Source organism: Lagenorhynchus albirostris, chromosome 7 (assembly GCF_949774975.1).
Source record: "Lagenorhynchus albirostris chromosome 7, mLagAlb1.1, whole genome shotgun sequence".
Lineage (NCBI taxonomy): Eukaryota > Metazoa > Chordata > Mammalia > Artiodactyla > Delphinidae > Lagenorhynchus > Lagenorhynchus albirostris.
In genome coordinates this window covers 46,457,129-46,467,218 of record NC_083101.1, presented here as the reverse complement: position 1 = coordinate 46,467,218, position 10,090 = coordinate 46,457,129, and positions in this window count along the sequence as shown.

The window sequence follows — 10,090 nt, the reverse complement described above, 5'->3', positions numbered from 1 at the left end:
TGTCTTTCCTTTTTCACTTTGAAATTCAATTGGCCCGCTCTTATTTTAATTCCTTATAGCCTTTCTTGACTTGTCTCTTATGAATGCTAAACTTCCTTTTTAAACAATAATTATCTTCAGCACATTTTTTGGTAACTATATCTTATGCATACTGCTATGCATTCTTATCGTCTCTTTTAGTTTGCAGATATCTCTAATATAAGAGTGTCTAATGTAAGTTTCTTTTTTTTCTTTTTTTTTTTTTTTGGCAGTACGTGGGCCTCTCACTGTTGTGGCGTCTCCCGTTGCGGAGCACAGGCTCCGGACCCGCAGGCTCAACGGCCATGGCTCACAGGCCCAGCCGCTCTGCAGCACGTGGGATCTTCCCGGACCAGGGCACGAACCCGTGTCCCCTGCATCGGCAGGTGGACTCTCAACCACTGCGCCACCAGGGAAGCCCTGTAAGTTTCTTGATGGAAGGACTATAATTGTCATTTCTATCATTCTCTCTATGTTACCCAGTGCTGGGCATTGCCCACGGATGATAACCAGTTCTAGTAGGTGACAACATTATTACTTCTTAAACAATATTATTTATCCACTGTTGACTTCCCTTCCAATGAAAATATATCTCTCAACAGTAATAAAGCTCTATTTCTTCCCTGCTACAGCCTCCTAATTCCTGTGTAATCTTGACATGTAGACAAGGCGGCTCCTCTCACTATCAAGTCTCTTGGAAAACCTTTGCCAAACACATCCCCAGCAACTCAAAAGGTACACCTCCATCTCCCCCACGGTAAATTCCTGCATTGCACCCCTGATCATGACAGCACTGGTGGTCGAAACTGTCCACTGACTGTGTCATGCCTAATTACTCATGTATTGTCTCTAGAGTTGAATAATGCACATTATTAATGAGTTAGTATGCCTTTCATATCTAATTTCCCAAGTTAAATTTATATCTGTTGTTATTGGCCACGTCATAGGTTGATACATGCCATATGTGATATTTTCAGAAATTAGATGTTGGTTTTTGTTAGATGTTGGTTTGAAAAGAATTGGTAGACTTACTCCACTTCTCTACAATTGAAGTCCCCATGTCCCCAGCAATTTTATCAGAGTTGACATTAATGAAGCCTGACTCTCCTTTACCATCCTAGCAGAGAAGCCAAGGACTAACTACTCTGAAAGGCTCAAGATGTACTCTCTTCAGACTCTCTCCATTTTAGTAGAAGACCCATCATGTTGGGCAGCTGATTGTTGTAATGTGGTTTGTGTCAGGATACTTAACTCTTGATGATTCTGTGACATTGGTGAGAAGAAGAAAGGAAACATGAGCTGCTATTGTCTCTGTCAGCTATTGTTCTATCTCTGCACCAAAGAAACATGCACTCCACTAAGTTCTCTTAGAGATACAATCAAGATAGCTAATTCTAGTTGAAGCCCTGTTGCCAAATATGAGACGAGCAAATCATTTCACCTCTTTCATCTTTGATGTTGGCTTGGAGGCTGCATACGATCCTCTGAAATTCCAATTAAAACAGTAAAGGGGGACTTCCCTGGTGGCGCAGTGGTTGAGAGTCCGCCTGCCGATGCAGGGGACACGGGTTCGTGCCCCGGTCTGGGAGGATCCCACATGCCGCGGAGCGGCTGAGCCCGCGAGCCGTGGCCGCTGAGCCTGCGCGTCCGGAGCGTGTGCTCCGCAACGGGAGAGGCCACAACAGTGAGAGGCCCGCGTACCGCCGAAAAAAAAATAAATAAAACAGTAAAAGGAGCAGTGGAGGAAATTTAAGTGTTTTCTAATGACAAAAATAATTCATGTGTTTTCCTTATTGATAACTGAGAATAGAGATTGGCTGAAACTAAAATAAAGAACTATATATTTTTGTATGATTTTAAAAATTATCTTTTTTATAGAATTGGTGGTAAGTTATCCTGAATCAGTCCAGTAACAGTGTTTGCTATCCTTGTCTGTCAAGGAAAAGTCTTCCTTACACACCTAAAATGTATTGTTTTCTTTGACTAGGCACTGTTATCTCTCACATTTAAAAAATTACATTACTCTTGAACACAAATGTCCGGGAAAGAGCAGACATCAGACCCGTATTTCTTGGCATTTGCCTGCTGTCTGGCTTCCTAGTGTGATTAGTAGAATCGTGTTTTTAAAGATGCTGTCTTAATTGTCTTCTCATTTCTACTTTACCTTGAATTGATTCATCAGCATTTGACCATAACTATCAATTGCAACAGTTTTTTCTTTTTTTTTTTTTTTTTGGTTTGGTCTTTGATATCATGATTTTTTACATCTTAAAAATGTATTTTAAATTATTATTCCCTGGGAGATAAAAAGACTATTTTTGTTATTTATCTTTGTTTTGTTTCCAGAGGGGCCATTTATTTGTGATCAGTATGTTAGGTTTTTTTTCTAGATGTTCTACTTTTCACCCTTTATGGTATTCTTATAGGCCCTAGATAACAAGAGCAAAATATGCATGAGGTTTTTATTTCTCCTGTGCTAAATGTCAACAAAGGATGGGTATATGTATATATCTGTGTATGGAGAATTGTCAGTGCTCCTTTTCTTTGGCCAATATAAGTAAAATGGGTGTAATATCAAGATTGTAGATGTATAGTGTTTATTGAAATGAAACATTTGTATTAGGCTTGCTATGTAAATGTCTAACAACACTTGGACTATTAGTTCTCTAGTTATAAGAGCCCATGGATTGATTTTATCATGTAAACTAGTTTGTTAGGGTTGCCTTTAATTGGTTTATGTAAATTGTACTTCGGAATATTCCCTTAAAACAATCGATACACTACAAATTGTGACTTATTCTTATTTACATTCTTATTTAGTAAAGTAGTTTCTCTAATGACTGCTTCTAGGCAACATTTTATTAGCCTAGTGTGAGGTACTGAACATACTCAGGAGGGAAAAAGATAGCATTGACTTCAATATAGTCATTAATTCAGGACGTTCCCTTTTAGTTAGTTCAAAATAGGGAGGGTTTGCTAAACCTATTATTTATTCTCCCTGCTTCAATGCACCCATTTAAAATCCCCCAAATTATACAAACACAGAAAACCCGAAACCTCTTTCCTTTTAGAAGTACTACCAGAAGATACTACAAAATGTAAGATGTGTAGTGTTTCTGAGTTTGGGATATTGATTCTAACAAAGAGGTGAAAGGGACAGTTAATTTACTACTATTTTCTAAAAGGTCATTACAAATAATTAAGAAAAAAAATTAAAGTGTATTTTTCTAAAAAGATTCCTGTCCTTTTGTCCTTGGCAATGATGCATAGTTATTGAATATGATGTAATACAAATTTCATCTCCACTTGTTAATCTGTGGTATTTAACCAGTGACAGCCTTTGAAAAGTGTCAGGGACATAGGTACTGTAGGGGTTTAAAATGTTCTTGCCTCTGTGTGTGTGTGCTGTGTATGTGTCTGTGTGAAAGCTTTCATGGGTGTAGATAACTCAATTTCCTTGCTGTCTGAAGCTGAAGGAGATGGAAGGGCAATGAAAAGCTTCCTGTTTACCTTGTCCCTTGTTTAGACAGGGCAGCCATAGCAACATGGCAACCACAACCATATAAACACAGTATCTCCTTATCAATGATTCATTCGAGAAACCTCTGAGTTGAGTTTCAAGTCTCCCTTCCTTCAATGCCTAATTCCAGGGCATAAATTGCAGGCTGTATCAGACCAACAGAGTATTACATTGTTCAAGGGAAGTATGGCCTTCCTTTCAAGCCCTCATTGCGGCAGCCTCTTTGCTCTCTTTTACCAACTCCTGATATTCGATGGCTTCAAATTGTGATCACTAGTTGAGATCATGGTCACTATATAACTTCCCTTATGATATTGTATGTAATAGTATATTTATTTTCCTTCTACTCCCCTAACAAGACCTATCTAGACCTTTGGTGAAAATATAGCTAAATTGAAAATAACTCCTAATTATTATTATTTTTTATTATTATTTTTATTTTTTTTCACTGTTGTGGCCTCTCCCGTTGCGGAGCACAGGCTCCGGACGCGCAGGCTCAGTGGCCATGGCTCACGGGCCTAGCCGCTCCGCGGCATGTGGGATCCTCCTGGACTGGGGCACGAACCCGTGTCCCCTGCATCTGCAGGTGGACTCTCAACCGCTGCGCCACCAGGGAAGCCCGCTCCTAATTATTTTAAAGTCATTTTATTTTATCTTTGTTGTTGATGGGGAGCAAGGAATTAAGAATTCATAATATCCTTCAATATATATCTTTATGTCTAGCTAGCTAGCTAGCTGTTTAACTTAATTCCATATGAGGAATCATGGGTAATCTGGCAAAGGACTGCTCAACTTAATGTATATGGACCTAGGTAGCACTTTACTGATCTCTGATCACTGAAGAGGACTTTCCCAAGGGACCTTTATTATTAATGAGTGGAGATAATTTGGGAAAGGGGGAAGATTTCCACGTGATTTTTTCATGACTCAGTCTCCTTTACTAATAAGCATGATGCTATCATCCCACCATGAGTGATTTTTAAGCTGCTTCTTTAGCAGTGGTGATGGATTGGTGTTAATTCTTTCATGATTTCTTTTCCGTATGTCTGCCCAAAGTGAGATTTATAATCTTGGTCTCACAATGCATTAGTCTAAACAAATGGACCAAATAGACCCTACATTGACTGCAGAAACAAAAAAGGGGGATTTTCCTAACATGTGACTTTATGACCTATACCCACTGCTTTTGCTCTTTTCTGACAATGCTGTATGAAGAGATAAAGAAGAAGACAACAGTTAAAAAAAAGAAAATTATGGGGACATGAAGGATGTCTATTCAAGTATTCAGGAACTATTTATTAAGGGTTTTCAAGCATTTACTTAATATTAGTAGTCATCAGTTCATAAGTTTTTCTTCTCCGGAGACTATAAACTTTTGAAGGCAGGAATTGTATGTCCTATTTATGTTTATTTATATTGGTATTTCCAGCACTGAGCACAGTATATAAAACATGGGTGCTTGATGTATTTCAGTTGAGTGAATATTAGTGGGATTAGGCACTGTGAGAATATAATGATTAACTGTGCCTGTCATATACATAACACTTCAGGTTAACATCTGTGATAAAAAGCAAAGGAAAGAAGTGAGAAACTTTATAAGGAAAGAATTGTTAGCACATGGTGTAAGGCTGATGAGTCATTAATTCATGTTAGTTTGATTTCCTCCAGGAAAAGACCCCGAGAAAGGGTTTGAGTATAGAAGGGTATTGATTAGGAGGCGATTCCAGGAAACACTAGAAAAACAGAAGGGAAGGCAGCCATTAAAAGGGTACATTATCATGCAAACTCCCACTGTAGGTAACTTGAAGCTTAATGCCCTAAGGGAATTCAGGGAGACAGACTAGAACAAACACCTCAGAGTTACGCCCCTTCATAGCTAAGGGAACTGGAGTATTTATACACCAACTCTTACCACTGGGTGGTTGGGAATGCACTTGTGGGACATTGATTCCCTGGGACTTCTCACTTGCCATCACAGGTAAGAAACACGGGCAGCCAGAGATTATTCTTAGCTGAAGGAATGCAGGATTGGAATTTGCAAATAGGGTTAGCATGCAGTGTCCAACAGAAAGCAGATTCCATTATAAGTATTAGGTAAGAGATAAATAAAAATATTATTTTTTATTTAAATTTATGTGTATTTTTAAATGATCACTACATTGTTAAAACCATAACTACTTTTTCAATTGCTTGGAGCTAACTACTTAATACATGGAACTGTGTAGTATTAATTCTGGTCTCGGTGCCAAAGAAGTATTATGAAACATTAACAGTGTCATGAACCAAGAAAGTTTGAGAACCACTAATCTACCTCTTCTTTTAATATTTGTGTGTGACCTGATGAGAGCAGTTTTTCCATGGGTAACATCTATGGGCTGTATGAGTCTATTAGAACAGACCTACCTTCGTCAGACTAAAGTTATTTGGAATTTCAGAAGCAGGACACATCTCACATGACTATCCACACACTGCATTTCTGTATAAATGGCAAACATATCAAATGTTGATGTGTTCTATGTCTCTGGTAAAAGAATACAATTTTTATGGATTATGTGGCCAATATTTTCCTTATGTTACCTTTGGACCTTGAACCGCCCAGCCCCCTTGACTTCAGAAGAGATTCTCAATCCTTTCTTGGCCTCTTTGCTCAGATTTAATAAGAAACTAGCTCTGGCTTGCAATCTTGCTGATGTTGTCTTTTAAATGGCTTATAAGGAAATATCTATATGCTTATATATGTAATATATCTGTCACGACAAATGTGTAGGTCACTGTGATATGTGTTTTTAGTCCCATTCATTGCTCCAGTCTATATTTCCAACTGTATCTCTCTATTTGTCACATTTAGAATTTTTTACAATTTATAATTGTAAGTCATTAAAATAACTTCTGGAATAGGCAAGAAATATATAAAAAAGCACAGAGATGAATTATAACTAACGGACTAAAAATGAAGACATAACAAATTGATAAAATAATATCATAATCATAATAATCATAGGCATAACATGCCTATTGAATACTTATCACACACAGACCCTAGTGGTCTATACATATGTGTTGATTTTATCCTAACAGCACCCTGACATGTGTGTTCTATATTATTATCCCATTTGGGGGTTATATCTATCCGGAAGCAAATGCTGCTGGTGCCCGGTTATATTCCTCAGGGCTTTACCATGTAATGCATAGAGTTCTGACTTCTACGTGCCACACTCTGCTTGTCTTTGCCCAGCAGCTTTTTTGATAGTTGGAGCCAGGTCTGCCCTCTTGCAAAGTGGAAGGAGAATTAACACAACCTATGACTGCCCTCCTTCACTAATATTTCCTGGGATAATGTTCCAAACCAACTATTGGTGCTCAATCCTTATTTCAAGGTTCCGGAGGAACCCAAACTGAGACATATATCTGTACATTCACTTGTACATCCATGCATACATAATTATAAAACTGCCTTAAATTGGGGAACTAGATAAGATGTATATTTCTGGGACTGAGAAAGTATTGTCTCAACCTTGCATGGAATTCTTCAGAAGGAGGGAACAGAGAGCAGAAGGAACTTTATCTTCAGGAAGGGCACTGGCAATATAGACTCAAATTAGGACAAATAGCCAAATCCATTTTAGTCCTAAGTACAGAAAACGGAGGAAGAAAGAGGTGACAGCATCTCATGAATTCATGGCTGTACCATACTGCAGTCACACAGCACAGACAGGAATAATAAAAACAATCAGCTGCTTACTGATGGGGTTTTTTCCTATCAGTTAGCAAAATGATGTGGCGAGACAATTAGTATATTATTTAAGTCCAGTGTGCTGAGATCTGAGATGCTGGCAACCATGTTATTGTGAGGGAACGGGTGGTAGGAGCTAGATTGGGTAGTCTATTCACATATACGTAAAACACACCCACACTCCAACTGATCCATATTGAGAGGTGAGAAGTTGTACTGGTCTAGAGAAAGTGGTAAGAGGATTGTCCTGTTTTTAATATCACTACAACATTTTTTTATTGATGTTATGTCTCTCAGGTTCTGGCATTTTAAGAATTGCGATTGACAGCAAACTTGAATGAGAATGAGGTTGCCCTCAGGTCCCCAACATATTCTGCTTTGTTTAACCTTATAAGATGCTTAATTTGAGGGTCATTTCACAATTTGCTCTAAAGGTTCCTTTTCCTTTCTGATTAGATTTCTATTTTATTGTAATTTAGGATATTATTTTATGGTGGTGGTGGGTGTGTGTGCGTATTTTAAAGTAAGGTACTGATATTATTCAATCTATGATTGCTTGAAACTAGGTATGATTTCATCTGGCAGCCTGTTCAGAAGTGAATGGAAGCTGCATGCTTCTCCACCAGTCATTACAGCGCATGCTGTGAGTGTGAATGTTCATTAGCATATTATGGATCTATAATTTCTGCTTAAAAAAAAAACCCTACGGAAAGCAGTTACCCAGCATGATAAGAGCTCTGTTTTAAACTTCAACATCTTCTCCACTTTCCTACTTTTTAGTCTACCTTCTCCGTATCTCTGCATATTTGTTTTTAACTACATAGAAAGATTGTATAGTTCAACGTCTCTGACAGCGGGTCATTTGTACAGAGCTGGTTCACTGTCAGAGGCAAAATGGGTTAGGTGAAGCTGAGGCAGATTACCTAACAGCTCATTAAATGGCTAAAAAAAATGCATGTTGCGGAAAAGTGCAGCTCTTGAAATATGAAGTGACCTCTCACGTTTGCTGTGTGACTTTGAAATACTCAATTAGCCTCTCGGAGCTTTATCTTACTGCCTTTCAATAGGATCAGTAAGGTTTGTCTTGCAGAGTGGCTGTGAACAGAAAAGAAGATAATGTATGGTAAAGAGCTTTAAAAAAGTTCAGAGGTGTACAAATAAAAGTTATTACTATCATTACTTGTTCAGCAGGCGGCAATCTACAAATTGTTTTAATGTGTATTGTTGAATTTGGCTTTCAGAAATGTCCTGTGGAACAGAAAGAGATACCCTCTATTGCACAGATGCGAATACTGAGGCTCTGTGAAGTCAGGAAGCACCAGGCATGCTCAATTTTACAACTTAAGAAACTGAAGAGGAATGGTTGGCTGCTGAATTTGGGATTCAAGTTTAAATTCTCATTTAAAGGTAATTATTTATATATGATAAATAACTACACACAGGTATGTGCACACACACACACATACACAGAGTAGGAGAGATTTCTATAATGCCTTTCATTTGCGGCCCCACTGTGCCCTTTAAGATCAGATTTCATCTCACACTCAGACCCACCCGTGTCCCTTGAGTTACGCTGTGTGCAATGTTTTTACATGACTTCCCTTAAACAGAGCATTCAGTACAGATTCACTGATCAATGTTCTCTGCGTCTTGTTTCATTTTTTTCTTTGCCCTGGAGATTGCTATTGTGCTGGATGTAGGCATATTCTGGAAACTTCACTTAAAAATGAATAAATGTGTTTAATTGGAAAATAAGAACTGTTATGTTTTCACAGGCACTGGGCAGATACTTCCTTGCTAACCCTTATCCCCAGATCCTTTTTCTTTAATGTCACTCTCTGTAGAATTGCTTGATCAACCAAAGCGTGTCTCCTGATGAAAACAGACTGTTCCTCAAAGAACAAATTAAGGACTTTCAGTCCTGGAGGTAAAACACTGTGAGTTCATCATGCAGTGCTGTAAAATAAATGTGTTATGTGCCTGGCAACTCTGTCACACAATCAACAGGAAGCCTGAAATGCTGAGATGGGCTGATTTGCACATTTTCATGAAGTACTTGCAAATGCAATCAAAATAAGCCAATAGGATTTAGAACTTCTTGCTATGACTCAGCCTCTTAAACTTTGTTAAAAAAATCTCTTAACAAACCATTTATTTCCTACTGAATGAATATGTTGCATTTTTAAAAGCCATTTCAAATTCCAAGTTCTGTTTGGAAGTACCAGTGTACTTTAATAAGGATGAGTTCTGAAAGAGCCGAGTGGTGTAGCGCACAGTGCAGAGGAACTGAAGTCTTTAATCTCTATGATGTCCTTTCTCTTTCTCCCTCTTTTTCTTTGTCATTTTCCCCACCCTTCTGTCTTCTGCCTTTTCTCTCTTTTATTGTCTTTTAGTCTCCAGTTCAAACTTTGTTCATGGTGAATAAATGCTTATGGAAAAAATTTAAAGTAGGATAAGTACTGATTTCTTGGTAAATCATTTTTATTTCTTCAACAAATACTTTGTTCAGCACCAGCTGTGTGCTAAGCATTGTTACACATAAACATAATCTTCAGTAAACCATAGTCCTTTAAAGGAACTATTTAAGCGACTGTCTCCCAGATAAAGCTCTGCTACTGTGGGTAAAAGGCACACCAAAAATCCATCACCCACACTTTTCACTAAATTCCTTATGCCCATGTAAATGGTGAGGACCCACCCCTGTAAGTTTAAAGAATTTAGAGTGGCTGGATAAAGAGACGGACATCTATATCAAGTTCACTCTTTTAGGAAATAGGAATCAGAGGACTTAAGAATAGATTATTAATGTATCTGAATTG